This window comes from Chrysoperla carnea, chromosome 2 (genome assembly GCF_905475395.1).
Source record: "Chrysoperla carnea chromosome 2, inChrCarn1.1, whole genome shotgun sequence".
NCBI classification, from domain to species: domain Eukaryota; kingdom Metazoa; phylum Arthropoda; class Insecta; order Neuroptera; family Chrysopidae; genus Chrysoperla; species Chrysoperla carnea.
Window position 1 is genome coordinate 86,855,794 of NC_058338.1, and position 21,161 is coordinate 86,876,954.

Here is a 21,161-nt window from a genome sequence, read left to right on the forward strand (position 1 = left end):
ACTCGAAATTATTAAAGTTTATTGAAATATTTGAATACATAATTCTATTAAATTTTTCAATTTGCCAATTTTCACATTCATATAGCACACTAAAATTAAAAAATTAACTTTTATTACTTTTTTGTTTTTTGTTTACTTTTAATCATGCATACGATATTTATTTACATCATGATCTCTCGATTATAATTGATGTTTTTAATATGATACATACAGGCGTAAACTAAATATTGACAAATATCTCGTCTAGTAATCTTAATTAAAGAGAATTGAAGCAAAATACACTCGAACCAGGACTCGAATTACTGTACTATGGAATGTAAAAACTAGACAAATTGATAATTTTATATTGTTATGTATTCAAATATTTCAATAAACTTGTAATAATTATGATTTAGACTAAAATAATATAAAAATTATATATGTAAATTAAGTAATTGAAATCGGAAAATGGGTATATAAAATATTCTAAGCAACTTTTTCAAATAGCTCTTTTTTGATATTTCTAGCCATTTCTGACGGCAGGTAAAATACTAAGAATCGGCACTGTTTGCCGATATGATTTATTATATGCCAAAAAATGTACATTTCAATAATCTGAAGATTTAAACGTGATGCAAGAAAATAGGAGGCTTGTAATGTTGCCCGTAGTAACTCAAGTGAAATCAAAATTTTATCAGATTATTTAACATTTTTTAGCATGTAATTATCCCGCCATATCTTAATCGGACGCGCTCGAGTTAATTTACCTATCGCAATTTCATTTTTTCTAATCTGATCGTCTATCCTACGCGCTTCCCCCCATATTTAGGGCTAATATTTGTAGGAGGTGCCTACTAATGAAGATCCGAGAAATCCCTCATATGTTAATCTGACGCGCTCAAACTACTGCACAAAACCCTTCTTAGGCTCCCCTATTATAAATTCATTGTTTTAAAAATTTTAAACGAATAATTTTTATTTCGGCGATAATCTTTTATTCTCTACTCGAGTACGTACTTCTTAGCTAAGTGATTTTCTCTCAACCTTTTGGCATGTGTTATACACATTCAAATCAACATTAAAGTGAACACACTTGAACTAAGTAACTCTTCACTTTATTAAAAATGTTGGAAATCAAAATGTTCAATAAGAAACTTAATAATATTGATTTAAAAAACACTTATTATAATATAATTATTTTTATTATAATAATATAAAATTCCAACAATAATACCTATGTAATTATTTATTTGCATACCAAAACTATAATTGTATTGTACATAGATTACCACGTCTACGTTATATAAATATTAACCTCAAAATATCGGAATATATGTAAAATTGTATTGAAAATTTAAAAAACCCACAACAAATGCGATTTATTGTTTCTAAACCGATTTTTGGAAAGTTACCTATAAAATGTTCTCAATCAAGTTGGTTCGATCGTTTATGGTGGGTCCACACGATACAGACTATTGTTTGTACAAAATGAAAGTCTGAGTAAAAATGTTCAAGACAAAATTCTATAGAAGTCTGTGTGAAGTTGATATCGTGTGGACCTACCATTAAGGGCTACGATGTCACTGCAAAACACACAGACGCACAGATAAACACTCTAAAATTATAACACTACTTCTTTAATCAATATTAAAGTGATGGTCAAGGACATCAGATTAGATGCAAAGGATACTTAGAGAGCTATCATTTTTTGGAAAAATTTTTAGAAATGTTTTAATTGAAATTGAAATATTTGAGTTGACTTTGTTCTTTTGAATTATTGTTTTGAATTACCTAATTAGGTTTATTTGACCATTCATTTCCATAGTTTTTTCATTTACAAAATGATTCTTTTTTGTTTCGGACTGTCAATCAAGTAAAGACATATCAAATAAAACTGTATAGAAAATATATAATGTATAAAACATAGAAAAGGTTAAAATATATTTAACTTTCTTAAGTTGAATAGTTTTTTGACAACTGTCCGAAACAAAAGCAAATCGATGAAAAAGTCTATTATGTGTCACGCCTGTTCTAAACTGAATCGATTTAGAAAGTCATCGCCAATTTTTTAGTTTTTTCGGGTACAAAAGAATACTCTCGCTAAGAATACTCTCCGTTAAATTACCTTTCAAACGAAACCAAAAAAATTACAATCGGTTCATCCGTTTAAGCGCTACCATGCCAGAGACAGACAAACACCAGGCGCACACACACATAGCGGTCCAACTTATAACACCTTTTTTAGTTCGGGGGTTAAATAGTACATTACAGATTTTACCATTCCTGATTAATTTTTTATTTACTATTACTATTTATTTATTCACATATTTAAACTAATTGAAGTTTAAAAACCATTATACTAGCTTATCAAGAAAATTATGGTTTAAATAGTAGACTATTTCTCAAATTTCTCTATTTCTCCGATGAAATAGGGTTTTTCCTCGAATTCTTTTAACACAAAAAAAAGTAGAATACCAAATTGCAAACTAGCAGCGAAAAATTAGAAGTTTTTTTTTTCGATAATTTTCTGTTTCAATTTTGTAAATTTCACTTATTTTGAAAAAGAATTTATTTTGCCAGAAATACCGAAACATTCAGTACGATAAAATAGTAAAATTTACATCAAAAATTTCTATTACCCTATAAATTTTACTTAAATCATTAATTTACTTATTTGTGAGAAATTAATTAATTCATGTAACATTAATTTAAAAATAATTACATAAACGTACATTCTCGTTATTTCAAAAGCCGTATATGATTCAATCAGCCAACAACCAAATTAAACTTTACAATGAGAAATATGTTAAATTGAAATTTTTCTTCGTCAAATTAAATACCTCAAAATATCACACTCAAACACACCTAGTCCTGGTGCCGATCATCATACACTATCAATAGTAAATTTACTTCTAATTTTATTGATTTATGGCTGAATTAGACTTGACAACTTTTAACTACAAAAATTCTCGTGTCCGGCTCGGAAACTAGTTGTTTGTGCGGGCAAATTCCTAAAAATATTTGGGCTGACACTGAATTTAAGGAATATATTCGTCAACTTTAAAGTTACGATTTTCTACAATTTTGAAGTTATCGGACAACGGACTTTCACTTATTCAATTGTCTTAACAAGAAATATAATAACAAGAGAAGGATATGCACCAAATTAAAGGCTACCCGCGAAATTAAAAGCTTTCTAGGTCGCGTGAAAGAGCAGGTGTTAAAAAGAATTTTAAAAGGAGTAAATTTTTTCTTTTATTTTTTTGCTGGCCAAGGAGTTAGGATAGGTTAGGTTAAATTGGCTGTCCACGAAGGACACACGTGGCCAGGGCCGGATTTAAATTTCTGCCGCCCTGGGGCACTGAAGAAAATGCCGCCCTATGACTGAAATTTTATTTTAATAGTTTTGATATCTTATTTAAAAAAAATTAGAATAACTAATTAATTGTAGAAAATTTATTATGTATTACATATTATTTATTACTGTTCTTTTAAATTTAAATTAATTAGTGCTATTGGATAATTCTCCAATTTTAGGAAAATTCATTGATCAATTAAAGTTTCTGTTATCAAAAAGACATAGATAAATTGAAAATATTTTTAATTCTTCAAAAAAACTATATTTCTGGAATTTATCAATTCCAGAAAATAAAAATATCAAATTTTATTTTTGCAAACCTTTATGGAAATAAATTAATTAAACTATTTTAATTGTTTTCACTTAAATTTCCTATTATAATATACAAAATTTTGATTAGATACATAATGCATAAATTATATTTCTTGAAAAATAAAATGTTTATTTAAAAGAATTAGTTAATTATATATTGTATTGAAAATATTTTCTCACTTTCCAAATTTTGCCGCCCTAGAAAATTTGTCGCCCTGGGCCCGACTGCCCCTAGTGTAAATCCACCACTGCACGTGGCTATAGAGCCCATTGGGATACCATTTATGTATTTTACCACCTTTTCTGCTGTTAATTTCATTTATCAGCTCCTCAATTTCAGAGTCTGAGTGCACCTCCTTAATTCATATACCATGCACTACACCAGCCCATCACAACCATTAATTAAATTAATTTTATTGCGACGGCGGGAATCAAACCCACTACCCTGGCATACCGCGGAATTGGTTACGCCTTAACCAACTGAGCTACCAGGGCAAATAAGATAGAAAACTAATACAATAAATGACTAATAAATTAATTTTATAAATTGCCAAAATTAATAATAGTTTTTATTATTTTATTATGGTGTAAAAGAGTTTTATGAAAATTAATTTTACCCTACGCTATTATAGTTGAGAATTTTTTTAAATTATATCAATATTCAATTCGGGGAAAGTATAAATATTTCGGGCACAAAGTACTAAATTTTGAATTTTTTCAAAATAAAAAATATTTTTTTGTTCAGTTTGTTAAGTTTTAACAAAAAACTACTCTTGTGATTTTTGCTCTAGGCGCATAGTTTTCGAAATAAAATTATTGGAAAACTAAAAACGCAATATTCGATTTAAAAAAATGGCTTGTTTTTACAATCTTTGAAAGAATGCTCTACGGTTTTTTTTTTGTTCGTTAGTTTTTCATGTTGTGATTATATTAAAAAATTATAATAATTTCCATGTTTTGTACCAAAAACTCTTCGAACCTTACATTTGAAAGATAAGAAGATGAGGCTCATAATTTTCTTCTTTTTTTTTAAAGCTGGGAGTTGGGTCTAAAGTCAAACACCCCCAGTCGTGCCAAATGTATTTTTTAATAACATTAATAATGCAGTGAAGGGCACTCAGAGTAACGGTAATATTTCATATAAGAAACCTTTGGTTTTGATTCAAACTTAACGTTTGTTAGATTAATAAGCCTACATCTGCAGTGGACAAACTAATTTATTATGAGTTATTAATTATTTGGTCGATAACCTTTATATGTTCAAGCTACCTACATACTGTGTATGATGGGTATATCATCATCAGAGAAGTATTGGTTACCCAAGAAATGCGTTTGTTTCGAAATACATATTCATATAAATTATTTTACCGCAAAATATTATTTTATTCATAATGTGATCATTGTGGTTTGATTTTGTACTCATTATACTAAAAACTATCGAAAAATTAATAACAATACACAGAAAAGGGGGCTTCTTGATTCAGAAATATTTGCTTGAACCAAAATTTACTAGTGGCAAGAAATGTCACTAGAAAATTTCTCAATTAATTTTAATATTAGGGTAGGGTTAATAAAATAATAAAACAAGTGAAACTTACAAAATTTAAAAAACCCCCCACAAAATGCGAATTTTTTTTTTTGTAAACCGATTTTTGGAAATTTAGCTATAAAATGTTCTCAATCAAGTCGGCTCGACCGTTTAAGTACTACGATGTCACTGAGAAACACACAGACGCACAGGTAAATACTTTAAACGTATGCCACTTCTTCTTTAATCACTATCAAAGTGATGGTCAAGGACATCAGAAGGGATGAAAGGGATACTTAGATAGCTATCATTTTTTGGGACAAATTTTTTGAACAACGAATTAAATCACAGCTTTCCAATCCATTATGAAAACAACGAAAAATCATTCGAATATGTGCGTAGGGCAATGTTCCTTAATATGAACAGGTAAAGTTGGATTCATAATTCGAAATAACTTTATGTACCTACTGCACGATCTAATATGCTCAAGCATTAATCAATATAAATAAAAACAGCTGAAGGAATGTCTTAGTTCGATCGTTACCAAAGTTCCAATCAAGTCATTTAAAGCAACTTTATTGCACTTCTGTCTATTGAGAATAAGAATGAAGTAATTGCCTAAATATTTCGATTCGTGTGTCAGACTCGTGGCATTTAAATTGAATCGCAATATTTCCAAATTAAAACATCACGTCTTAAATTAAAATATATATTATCTCCAGTTTAAATCTTAATTCAATTTTGGAGTATATAATTAACTAGAGTGATACCCACCCGCTTCGCTGGGTTTAAAAGTAAAGATTGATAAAATATAATTGCCAAAGCCATAATTGAAAAATATGAATTTTTTATTCATGAACACCTCCGCAACCCCCCTTGTGGATGGAATTTCGTAAAATCCGTTCTTAGCTTACCTCTACTTGGCAAAAGGAATATTCCTGCCAAATTTCAAGTCTCTAGGTCTTATATTTCCAGAGGAATTTTTTATTCATGAACACCCCCGCAACCCCCCTTGTGGGTGGAATTTCGTAAAATCCGTTCTTAGTTGACCTCTACTTGGCAAAAGGAATATTCCTGCCAAATTTCAAGTCTCTAGGTCTTATGTTTCCAGAGGAATTTTTTATTCATGAACACCCCCGCAACCCCCCTTGTGGGTGGAATTTCGTAAAATTCGTTCTTAGCTGACCTCTACTTGGCAAAAGGAATATTCCTGCCAAATTTCAAGTCTCTAGGTCTTATAGTTCCAGAGATATCGTGATGAGTGACTATCTATTTCTATAGAAAGTCTCCTATATATTTATAGAAGATTTTAAGTGTGAACAATAATTGTTTTCAATCGATAAAAATATTATTAACCATTAAACTATATAAATTTTTATTATCAAAATCACATATTTACTTAATATAAAATATAATATAACCCTAATTTACAATCAAAAAACGTGATATTTTTTTCTAATTGCTTTATTTTTTACATAAATAATCAGTTACACATATCATTTTGAAATAACAACTGTAGCATTAAAGGTAGTATGTCCGTAAACCCATTACAAGATCGGAATAAATTTTATATTATCACTTCAGATAAAATAATTCTCACTTTTCGAATGAAAAAGTGAAGTTGATTTTTAAAAATCTTTACTAGTATGCACGATATGAACGTTTAAAATTACTAATTAAACCAAGAGGAAGATACCCACTATTGACGTCATACGTGGATATCGCCATAGAGATTACATATAAAAATTTGTTTTGCTAAAAGGAGGTGGGCAACCTTTGAAATCAATCTGTGATTGCTTATAACTTCTTCATTTTTTAATCAATTTTAATTTTACTTTCAAAATTTGTCATGGTATCAAGTCTAGTTTTACATTTTAATTACAATTCGGTAACTCTTGATAATAACCGTTTCCTTGAGCATTGTTTCATTAGAAATTTTTTGGTCGCCTAGGAAAAGATATTTGCACGATTAAAGACGGAATTTTTTTGCACGGGTTAAATATTTGCAACCGATTTTCTTTAACAACATGTGAAAATAAACAATGCACTGCACGCAATCGTTTGTTTTTGTACACCATGTAAGTAAAGAAAGATAGTAACTCTTACACATAATGTAATAAAAGTAGCTGTCTTCTCATTTCTTCAGTGTAAATGGTAATAAAAAAACACATACCAGAAAACCAATGGATACCTTAATAATAATTTTGAATAGGTAAGCAAATTATATTGTGTAATAAATAGTTGGTAATGCAATCGTTTGTTTTTTAGGTCATGTAAGTAAAGAAAGGTAGTCACTCTTACACACAAAGTAATGAGTGTCTTTCTTCCTACTTCCTCAGTGTGCATGGTAATAAATAAACACATACCAGATAACCAGTGGCAGAGACATGGGTGTGCCATCATCCGATTCGAGAATTCTCTTTCGCCACTGGATATGCCTAAAGCATTCCATTCCAAATTTCCATTTTAATATCTTTTCTCTAGAACAGCTGCTGTTATAACTTGGATCATCCTGTATATGAACATCTTTCTTCCTACTTCCTCAGTGTACATGGTAATAAATAAAAACATACCAAAAACCCAGTAGTAGAGATATGAATGTACCATCATCCGTTTCGAGAAATCTCTAGCGCCACTGGCCATGCTTGGAGCATTTCATGCTAAATTTCCATTTTAATATCTTTTATCTAGAAAAGCTGCTGTTATAACTTGAATCATCCTGTATATAAACATGTTTATAAGATTTGACTGTAACGGACGTACTACCTTAATAATAATTTTAAATAGGTAAACTAATCATATTGTGTAATAATAAATAATTTAAGAAAAAAAACATACAATTTTTCGGTACTTTTTTTCTGTATAATCATTTAATTATGCACGCATGTCATAAATTAATTTGTATATTAGTTTAATAACTCTAATAATAATAATGATATTATTAAAAAGTGTAACAAGCACACGACTTTTTAATTTTGTTTATAAAATAAAAAAATATTATCACGATTCACTGTTACACCTACCCTTGACGTTTTTTTGTAAAATAATTATATTTATTTTGCAATTTGATAAAATCAATAATTTTTCTTGTGATGTGTTATGAATGTGTTGTGTAATATTGAGAAAAATAACTATTTTTTCACCCGACTGGGCTAGAAGGAGGGTTATGTTTTTCGAGTGCATGTTCGTATGTAAGTATATTTCTTAAGCACAGTGCCGCATTTACAATGTAGAAATTGACAAATTAATGCCCCAGATTGATTTAGGAAGACAAAGAAACGGACCTCCACCAAAACTTTGCCTTCTTTACTTTCGTTACATTGTTTACTTTAGCTCCCTAAATGTTAATATTAGTACCTAAAACATATCTTTCTTTTACCATCTGTCATTACCATGAATTAATTGATCTCGTAGGTAGCCTCTATCAGACAGAATATATAAATTCCAAAAATTGAAATTATAATGTTGGTAGCGTTGGACTTATCTGCCACTTTGAACAAAATTTTGTTCATTTGTCTACAATCGCCGAGGAGATATACCTCCGTACAAAAAACGATGGAATCTATGCATTCAGAACGAAGTTTGGTCCAAGGTGGATGGACCTATGCAGAATCCATCGCTACCTATTTGTATATCTTTTGCGATGCGGATTATATTGAGGTTATAAGATCGAGCTTTATAAAAAATGGCAGATTGCACGATATTACTGACTAAATTACAAAATAATAAAAAATTTGGTTTGAACTAGATGTTAATTAAATAGAGACATCTATTTAACTCGAGAATTCCGTCTTGATTACCATGTCAAAAACTAGTTAGAACTGTACCAAAGAAAATACCAATTATTCTCCCGAGAGTAAAAAATGAGTTAATTAATTACATTTCGGTTTTCACTCCCCTGTCCTCGTATTCCCGGCATTACTCTTCGAAAAATTTAAATTATCTTAATAGAAGTAAAATTTAAAATATTAATTATACGAACTATGAATTTTAATTAAAATTTATGCAGAAAAGAGAAAAGTAGGTAAATGTTGTAATATTTCTTAGGTACGATAAAAAAAAATTATTCATAACAAATAATATTACATTTATCACAATTTTTATAACAATTACGTAAATAATTAAACATAAACTTAGGAAAACCTATTCTCGCATAAGTATACGCATAAAAAAACGTCCAAGTCATGGTGAATATTACATTCAGTTGTCAGATGATTAACTTTCGGATGAAGTAAATAATTGCTTGCATTGAATTTTAGTAAAGTAAGTTTCTGTTCTGCAACTACAACATTATAGGTATAAGTAATTTTTTCTACTTAGTACGATAAAATCTAAATTTTTGCTTGTTTTTTGGCAATAATTCTAAAATACATTACTATCGGTGTCGAGGGCAAGTTATAAGGGGACAATAGCCATTTTATACTCTACGGGAATGAAAAAAAAATGCACAGAAAACGTTTAAGGAAAAAACTTTTTTATCAAAATGTCTATTTGAATAAAATCTTAAGTGATCTTGGTTTGAACCCAATTTTAACATCTTGTCAATTAAGGTAAATCAAGCTACAAGCGACTTAAAGTAGTTTTGGACGAAAAGTTCAAAGATGTAGTTTTCAAAAACATAAAGCCGTAAAGAGAATTTAATACCATTAACCTTGTCTATAAATTTTTGTAATTTCGAAAATTGGTTGATATTTAACATGTAAAGAATAGTAGGAATCAATAATATTCAGAATACCTCTTTGAACATTTTTAGTTTCCGTTTTTACTATAGAAAGTAACTTAAACAAAAGTTGCAGAGTTTGATGGGGGACATCATGTTGGGGACATCAGATTGGCATTTTTCTTCGGGTTTCTTCGCATTTCCTACGAAAGCTAACGTATTTCGAAGAAATGTTGGAAGAAAAATTGTTAGTTTTTTTAATGAGCTCCTAATTCAAAGTTTTATTCGGTCTCGTCGAACTTGGCTATTAAAGAAACCGAATAACTAGGTCCAATCTGATATCAGAATATGATGTCGCCCATCAAACTTGCAACTTTTGTTTGTATTTCTTTTATTGATTAACTACAAACCGAGATATTTAGATGTAAAGATTAAAATGGCTCACCCTGTATGTAAATAAACAAGATAAGGATCTTTTGAGCTTAAAGAAGGCGTAATTGACCGTTTTTTTACGAATAAACAAAAAACATAGATTACTTTTTGTCCAATATTTAGTCTAATCCAAAAGTGAGTGGGCAATGTTGCTCAAAAATATCAAACTTTTTTTTTGTCTATTTACGGGATACAAATAAAACGTATCAATCAGAAGAACGTATATTACTTACAAACCATTATGACTGAACAGCATGCAGTGTGAAGTAAATATTTAATATTAAAAAAAAAAATACTTAGGCACTGAAGTATTTTGTTTAAATAACAAATGGTTACAACGTGAGAATTTTTTATAATAAAATAAGTGTAAGTAGGTACTTCTTGTGATATGATAATACAAAATATTATTTCGTCTTTCATGGCCTGTAGATTATTATACCGCACCGCAAGTCATCTTCTTTCTAATATAAGTTTTAATGACAGTTTTAAGTTGAAAATGAAAATTCTATACTATAGAGAAAACTAGACGGTCTACACACTAAAGTGAATATAATAGCTTGGGGGAATAAATAAAAAGAAATTATTAAAGAGAAGAAGGAAAATACTTGAGACTTCTACTTACACTTAACCTTATTATCAAAAAGGGTGTCGATTCTCCATTAAAACGAATAAACAATTTAGAAATATTATTGAAAATGAAATGAAAGAAAAATATTTTGGAAATAAAACAATAAAAGAAAAAAATTAGTGTGAATTGGTAATTTCTTATAAACCTTACGAATTATTTTATCTTTTATTTCTTATCAAGTAGAATATTTCATACTCTCAAACAGACCAAACATTGTCCGTATAGGATTGCTATATCTCTATATCTCTATATATTATAAATGCGAAAGTAAGTTTGTTTGTTTGTTTATTTGCTTGTTACACTTTCGCGTTAAGCTAGCGAATGGTTTTTAATGAAACTGTACAGCAATATAGCTGATATATCAGAATAACACATGAGCTATAATTTATAAAGATATATTAATAATAAAAAAAATTAAAAATTAATTTAATTTGACATTACCATAACTTATAGATTTCTGCAAAAGTAGTCATTTGACATTCCCATAAATTACAGCTTTCTGTCAAAATAGTCAATATAAAATATTTCACAGCCGCCTTTTCTGACATACTCAATTAATAATTACGACAATTATACATTTAAAAAAATAGAAAACCATACATATATTTTACCTGTGTAAAACAATCATGATTATTTCGAGTGTTATAGAAAGGGGATAAGCGAGAAAAATCTTTATCAATCCTTTAAACTTTTAAACCCAGCGAAGCGGGTTGGCATCACTCCAGTCTAATTATAAGTCCAAGTATCTACTCGGGTCCAGTTTAATCAACACCAATTATAATTTCCAAAGAATTTACATACAAAACATACGAAATTTAAAAACCTCCAACGTAAACATTGCAAATAGTTTAGAAGCAATTAATATCCCGATTAAATAAGATCCTGCACACACGTTTCAGTATATCTGTAAGGTAAATCGAAGTGTGTGTGCCAGCCATTGCAGGCCAAACTGAACAGCCATAGCGATCTGCGCAGGCGATCAAAGAATAATCGAAATTCGCTATTTTCTACCTGCGCAGGTATAAACGCAGTTTCTGGCAGACTTTTTTATTCACCCGCAAATAATTACGGTAATCTGTGTGCTCTGAACTTTTAGTAATATTGTAGGCGTGTATTTATTTCTCTTCCTAAGTCCATTTTCACACCAAACTTTGCGTTTTCGATTCTTTTTACACTTCGTTTCTACTCTTTTTCCACTAGCAAATCAACTAAATCGATATCGTCTTGTTTGCTCGCTATCTTTCGACTGAGTAAAACCTGTACAGGTTTACGTGACAATTATATCAGAACGTGTACACTGGGACCAATATGTCCCTACAAAAATTTCGATATAGTTAAACTAATGCCTTTCTATCATCATGACAGGAGCTGACAAAATTTAATCTTTTGGAAAATTTAAATGCTTCATGCGCTTAATTACGCTACAACACCAAGAAGTTTTATTCTCTAACTAAGAAAAGTTTAACAATAGAATATTGACTTTAATTATTTTGAGAATCGACCATAAAATATAGATTTTAATTGATAAAATACGATATGATCAACTCATAGCATCCTTGCAGACTATAAACTAGTCATAATGGACTCAGAGATAGAATTCTTAAAATATGTAAGTGCGCTTGTAAGTTCCTGCCAAGAACGCAGTACCTTACGCTTTTCCCTCAACTCACATTAACGAACTAATGTTTACGGCAACAGTAAATTAGGTTTCTACATAGTACTTTGACTTACATTCACTTACATGAGATATACTTATATGACTCCAAAAATTTATTTCGGAAAAATACACACGCTTTCTTGCCAAAAACTTAAATTAAATTTTAAACGTTTTTTAAACTGTCAAAAACGCGGGCATCCAATTTGGTGACGTAATATCGGTATAATTATACGAAATACCACAGACAAGTTTGACAGATATATTCATAGACATCTGATTATAATAAATATAAATACTCATTATCTATGGATATATTATACCCAGCTGTCTACACTGAACTAACTGATGGTCTAAGGTTCATACCGATATGACCTCACATCAGGGATTCCCCGCGTTTTAGGTCACTTGATATATTGTTTAAAAATTACGATTTTCAATTTTAATTTTATAAAAGAAAAATGTGCTTTTATGACTCGAAAACAGAATATTTAAGTATATTTTTCCATAAGTTTTAACTTTTTTCAAACTTCATAATTTATTTTTCACTAGCGAAAGTACCCTCTTGTATATTTATCTAATAGAATTTACTTGCATGCGCATAATACACAGCATACCTTATTTTCTTACGGGACGATTTCTAACAGTTCGCTAACAGTTCGCAAAAAAAGTGGAGAAAACGAACAACGAAACTATGCATATTGGATTCAGAGCTGCTCAAAAGCGATATTGTTTCGTTGAATACTCAACATCGAAAATTTTCGGAGTTTCAATTCCCTTTTTACTTCGTATGCAAGAAAGTAAAATTTGACCTTCAAAGCATTTCATATTTTTCAGCAATCATTCTTCACAGAACATGCAAATGAAACAGAATTACCTAAAAATTTTTTTAATGCTCATATCATTTAAATTAGATGTGTTATGCGTATAATATACCTAACTATATTGCATTATATAATTATTTAATGGACTATGAAATTTCCGTATCTATTTAAATTATAACAGTTTTTTTTTTTTTTTTTGTATAATTTTTAATTATATGTACAAAATGATTTATAAAAATGTCTAAGAGGATATATATCATGAAAAACCTATTACTTTTTATTATTATTACCGCCATGTAATTTTTTTTAATTATCTAATATCCCTTAAAAGTGTAATTTGTAACAAGTTCTACCTTTTGTATATTAAAAAATAAAATATTTAAAAGTACAAAATTATAAAATTAATTCATGAAAAAGATGATATCCTCTTTTATTAATGAAAATAATATATTTAACGAAAATTCATAAGACTACTAGAGTGATACCCACCCGCTTCGCTGGGTTTAAAAGTAAAGATTGATAAAGATTGATCTCGCTTATCCCCTTGCTATAACACTCGAAATAATGGTAAGGATTATTTTACACAGGTAAAATATATGCATGGTTTTCTATTTTTTTAAATGTATAATAGTCGTAGTTATTCATTGAGCATATCAGAAAAGATGGCCGTGAAATATTTTATATTGACTATTTTTACAGAAATCTGTAATTTATGGTAATGTCAAATTTATTTAATTTTTTGATTTTTGTTTATTATTATTAATATATCTTTATAAATTATATCTCATGTGTTATTCTGAAGTATGAGCTATTGCTACAGTTTCATTAAAACCCATTCGCTAGTATTAAGCGTGAAAGCGTAACAAACAAACAAACAAACATGCTTACTTTCGCATTTATAATATATAAAGATAGGTAACGAAAATCTTAATTTTATTTTATTTTCGATATAAAATACTTTCTTTTAAATTAAGGAAGCTCTACTGCAGGTCAAAATTAAAATAGGGAACATTTTATAGGGTAACTTGAATCATTTCGTAATTTCGCTGCAAATAATGCTATTTGCTGAGCAACATTTGTATTGAAAAGGAGGTGATTTTATCATAAAGCAGCTAGGATGAAAACTGATTGTCAATGTAGGAAAGTTTTCAAATAAACAAAAAATAAAATTTTTGGCAAAAAAACTAGTAATTTTTATAACAATTACGTAAATAATTAAACATAAACTTAGGAAAACCTATTCTCGCATAAGTATACGCATAAAAAAACGTTCAAGTCATGGTGAATATTACATTCAGTTGTCATATGATTAACTTTCTGATGAAGTAAATAATTGCTTTCATTGAATTTTAGTAAAATAAGTTTTTTTTCTACAACTACAACATTATAGGTATAAGTAATTTTTTCTAAAAAACATTGAAATATTTCACACAAAATGTCATTTTCAGGGTTAAATATCAAAAAAAAAATACTTACATTTTTATATGTTATAATTAAAACATTACTTGAGAAATATTAGAAAAATTTGAATATTTATTTTTTATTACAATAATCTAAGTACGAGATTAGAAATTTAATATATATGAGAATTTAACAAAATAATTGAACAATACTTATTGAACAAATTATTTTTCGTTATTATATTCATGTCGAGGTAACCAAAATAATTATTATTATGTCATAATCAAATTTAAATAATTTTTGGACAATTTGGATAATTATTCTTAAGGTAGTATGAGCGCCAAGGCAAGTTTAGACTTGTGGTTGAAATTATTTGCATTTTATTTTCAACTTTGATGATGAATTTTCTTTATAACTTCATGAAAGTATACGAAAAATATGAATAAAATTTTTCGATACCAGCCTTAGTTTTTAAATATTGAAAGCTAAATAATTAAACAAAATTTTCAATTTTCAATATTTTCTAGATAATATCTAGATATCGAAAAATTTTATTCGTACATTTCGTCTTATATTGCCAAATTATAACACAAATTATAACATAATTCACCATCAAAAATGAAAATATATACCCCGACTATAAAATGGCGAGGGTTATGTGTTTGACCCATATGTATGTATGTTCATCTGTTCGTACCTAGCTTCTAAACTACTTAGCATAATTTGACAAATCAGGTACCGTTAGAAGCGTCTTGATTTCCCGATGGATATAGGCTAGTGGCGTCACATTAAATTGAATATAGCGCCCTATAGCGGACATAAAGTTATGATCGCAAACAAATTTCGATTTAATGATAGCATGTTTGGCATCAAATTAGAGGGCGTAATTAGCACTTTTCAAATATATATATTGTTATACTTAATCAAGTTATAACCGAAAAATAGTATAAAGTGTATGTATTTTCCTCTGTCCCCACCAAGCTTCTAAACTCCTTATCATAATTTGACAATTGGGTATCGTTAGAGGCGTGTTGATTGCCCCATGGTTAAAGGCTATGTGGCGTTACATTAAATTGAAAATGGTGCCCTCTAGCGGACATAAAGCTATGATAACACTTTTCAAATATATATATGCTGTGGTTTAAATAAAACAAAGTTCGACAATTACAGAAACGCGCTCTTAAAAGTATGAAAACAAGTAAATATTTTCACTTGAAATTGTTATGATAAGTAAAACCGTCATTACAGTCGGGGAACTTCATTTCGGTCTTGCGGAAAACTGTTTAAGCTTAAGGTTCCCCCGACTGTAATGACGATTTTACTTATCATAACAATTTCAGGTGAAAGTATTTACTTGTTTTCATACTTTTAAGTGCGCGTTTCTGTAATTGTCGAGGTTTTAGTTTACTAACTTTATTTTATTAAATTTGTGTCTCCAGTACCACTACCGTGCTCATATATCCTTAATAAAGTCGGGCACAACTTTAATTTAAATAGTTTTTTTTAACTTTAATTTAAATAGTTTTTTTTAATTTCCACCGACTAGTTTTGAATAAATCTATGAAAGCATATCACTCATCTACCGTTTTCCCATAAGACCAGTATTAAATGTGCCTGCTCTTGGAGTGATTTAATTATTTAAATAATCTGGCAATCCCCCATAAATTCTCAGAATTGATTTAGACTTAGTCCAACTTCATATAAAAAAAGTCAAGCCTTTTATCCAATAGCCCTGGCGCTCGTACATCCATAGCTATTCTTTTTTATTACTTAAAAAATGTAAGTTTTTGAAGAAAAATAGAATCACATTAAAAATAGTTATAAAACATAGAGTTATGTACAGATAAAAGATAACGTATGTAGTAGACCTATTAAATTTTATTGGTGTAATTTTTTATTAAAAAATTATTATTTATAAAAATTAGATTAATATCACGAAACGTGTTAAAATTTTTATTGTTAGTCATTGCTAATGTTTAATTTCTAGTTACAATGACAGTTCGGTATGAAAACATCAAGATTAACTTCACTGTTACACCATATATCTCAGACAGATTTATCCAATTTTAATCGTGTACTGCATTTAATGCAACTTCTTGTATTAATTCTGGAAAAAATCGTGTTTTACAACAAAAAAGTATGTTATTTCCATTATAAATGACGTGTTATTGAACAACCACAATAAAAGAATGGTAATAATAAAAAAAATAATTAAAGAAATAAAAACTCCGACTGTGTTAAATAAAATCTGAAACGAAAGTTAAGTGCCAGGGTCCATTATGAGGAAGATTTGAGTTGGTCTAGATTTCAGTGGGCTCCGACTCCAGTAGTTTACATCGCTATGTAAACTACTTATGGACTTGTTTCTTTCTTTTTGGATTTTATTTAACACAGGGATTTTTAACACGCTTTTATTAGCTGCATACGTATGTTAAGTATATTAGTATGTAACGGAAACTTTGAACATGATTTAGATCCCCTTCAAAACGTCGGATAAACTCGAAATTTGGCATACTTGCCAAGGACCGATGGCAATACAATAATTAATTATGTTTCATTGATTATCCTGATATCCTTATCAGAATTTTCTGGATTAACGATTTCCAAATATACATATTTATTTGCGCTCCCACCATATTTATTCTGAATTTTTGACAAATAAATAATGGTCTAAAAAACTAAACAACACAAAATAAATAATAGATTAAAAAAACTAAAAAACACGCTTTTATAACCAGCTTCACTAAAAGGTAGAAAATAATTTCTTTAAAGTCAAAAAAATCATTTTATCGTAACAAAGCGTGGGGTGCTTTTTAAGATATTTATAATTACTTTTCTTTTACCACTATCTGTTTATAAAATATTAACAAAAATTGTTTAGCACCTCAAGCTTTTTAACGCGATAAAATGATTTTTTGAATTTAAAGAAATTATTTTCTTCCTTTTAGTTTAGTTAGTTGTAAAAGCGTGTTTTTTGGTTTTTTTAAACTATTATTTATTATAATTTTAATTAGGGTAATAGAGATAAATCAGAAAAAAAAAGTTAGTTTAATAAATATTTTTTTGTGATCTGAGCAAAACATAACAGATTTTTTTTATTTCTTATGAGAAAATTCAAGAAAATTCGTAGAATGTGAGGAATTGTCTACCAAGGGTGTAACTTCACTTAGGTGAATATATCGACTACATTCAATTGTAAGTCACAACTGGACATTTGCAGTCTATTTGATAGTAGTCAACTCGATAAAAAAATATTTAATACGCGAAGTTTAATGAAACTTTAACCTATGAATAAAAAATCTATTATTAACATACATAAATACTTTCGCAGACCTTTCATGGGATTTTGGTGGACAGATAGATATTTTGATTAGACACATAAAAGTAGACAATCATAAAAATTTTATCATTTGTACTTTTATTTTTAATTAGCAAAAGAAAAATAATATAATAATTCACATAGCTGGCCTTCAGGTAATAAATATTATCTATATCTCTTATTAAATAATAATACATACATATAAAGAATATCAATACAAAACAAATATAATAGACCGTAAGCTCATCATAAAGTGAATTCTTAAATTAATAAAGTTTGGATTTTAAAATAGAAAAAATTGAGTTTTAGTTACTGATCGTGTATCAAATTTATGTATTCAAGTTTATAGATTCTTTATATTTTTTCTGCCGTATATGTTAAAATATTCGTTGCGCAGGAGCTGTGTTAGCTGAGCGAATTCCCACAGAGATTGAAAATATAACACATCTTTCTTAAAATCGAATATTGTATTTTTAGTTTCCAATAATTTTTATTTCGAAAGCTAAGCGTCTAGAGAACAAATCAAGAGTAACTTTTTTGCTAAAACTGATCAAAAAATACAAAAATTATTTTTTATTTTAAACAAATTCAAAATTATGTAATTTGCGCAGATAAGATCGATGAACGCTTGAAGAAATTTTTTCAAAATTCCATCATAAGTACAAAATCAATAGCTCCCTCCATGTCCTTCGGCAATTCGCTGAAAAAAGAAAGCTAAAATAACAACACCATACGTGAAAAATAATGTCAGGAAATTTTCAACTGGCGAAAATATTATAAAGGGAATGCAATTCTTATTTATCAACTCTTTCAACAGTTGTAAACTTCCTGGCTTTTATTTTCACGTATTATGTTGTCAATGAATTTCTTTTAATATAGATTTTCATGAAGATGTTATAAACTTTGGAAGACAGGTTGCGCTTTTTTCTTTCCAAGCTTCTAACCCCTTTTATTTTCCAAAATCAATCGGTAGGCCACATTCACTCAAAAAAGAAAAAATCAAAAATTACCTACTAGGTCCTATATAAATGATAGTACCTTGTTGAACAAGCCTGTATATATACGGCAAACAAACAAAGATATTCAAATATCAAAAAACCAATTTCCATAAACTCGGCACTCGAGCCACGATTGAAAACTCTGTTTTCTTTAAGAACATAGTTTATCACATCTTTAGCAAGCCTCCAAATAGCAGACATAAGTAAATATAGAAATTACGCTACCTTGTGAGCTCACGGTCTATTAAAACACTATATAAGAACATCAAAATGTATAATTATTAAATTCAATACCTTTTGGCGAATGAAAAAAAATTTTTATTTAAATAATAAATGATGTCTCAAAATATTATTTCTCTTTCACCAAATTATTATTTATTGATATTAATACAAAATGGATTAAAATAAAGTTGAATCAGTTACTGTTTCCAATTTTGATTATTAATTTTGTTAGAGTTCGACAAAATTATACAAAGAGTAATGGATAAAAAAATAAAAATTTAGTTTAAATGACTGTTTAAAAGCAAAATAACTCAAGACGATAAGTCTAATCAAAGTGATATCAGTCCATAAAAAATTATTATCAAAAATCGAGAAACAGAAATTACACCACGGGTTTTTTAAATGATAAATACATACATGAAACATCGTGAGTGACTTCCTTTTGACGAGTCTACCAAACTTTTCGCTACGATTGTTTTCGAAAGCGCTGCGTTTTCAAATGAGCATTATGACGTCATATTTGAGTTATCGTTTTGAAAAAACGCAGTAGGGAATTTGTCTGACACTACGGCCCCTTGAAAACATTAATAATTATTAAACAAATACGGCATATTTGAGGTAGTATACAAGCTCATCGGTGCAGTGTTTTTATCGGACAAAGTATTTTATCTTTTCATAATTATTAATGTTATCAAGTGGTCAAAGTGGCCGACAAATTCCCTGATGCGTTGTATTTCTTGTTATATGGGACTTTCGAATTGGATGACGCAAACAAAAGAAAATGCCTTTTGCAGTTAATTTATTGTGGTCTCAGGATACTCGAGGAAGGATTTACATTTGCCATCAGCATTCCGACCCATATAATGTGCCTCAAAATCCATTTAGACTTTTATCTGGTAATCTTGGTACGATGAGTGATGAACAAGGAGAGAGGTTCCATCAAGATGTACGAACAATAGAAATAAGATACCAAAGACGGTGGCATCCAGCTACGATGGCAGATTTTTGTTGATTCTTCAAAACAGAAAATTCAACAAATGGCAAAAGAAAATTCACTAACCAAATGCTATTATGTTAAAATTTGTCATGCTTTTAATTTACACAAATTGTTGAAAATATTTTTTTGGTTCTTCATAATTCACTTTCAGTTTCCAGTTATGTCAGGTAATCCAAAACAAGTAAAAGTTTGTCAAATGTATAAGAAAAGTTGTATTAAAACTTGTTCCCTTGTGATATTAGTTTGGAAAAATTACGTCTTCACATCTGCTTTTGATGATAACTAGCTATATTACTTGAGTTTCACTTAAAGGTACATCAAGTTCACACCTCCTTGAAAAATATATGGTATAAAAATGATTTGAACAACACCTGATCTTATAAAGTTACAACATATTATATCATCCAAATCATTTGATGATCGATGCTTACTTAAAACAGATGTGTAAAACATGAGTCTAAAATACGGTACATGGTTAAAAATAAAACTTTATTACTTTAATCATGTTATCTTGAAATATTGATATCTATCTGCAGTTGTCTGTCGATGAAGTGGGTGGATATGGTATCCGGTCCACAGTGACGTCTGGCCAAATCCTAGCTACTTAATGGATTATTTTAAATTATAGTTTATTGCCCTTAAGAGTACTAAGAGTGCATACTTTTTAAATTACCGAGACTAAAAAATAAGTAAATAAATTGTAGTTTAAGAAACAACAACAAAAAATTGGATAATAACTTTAACTGTGATGTAAAATTCAAAGCATGGAGTGGTCGATATCGGTGATCATGTTAATTTAAAGAATGAATTAGAGAGCACCTCACGCCTTGAATTTTACAAAACAATTAA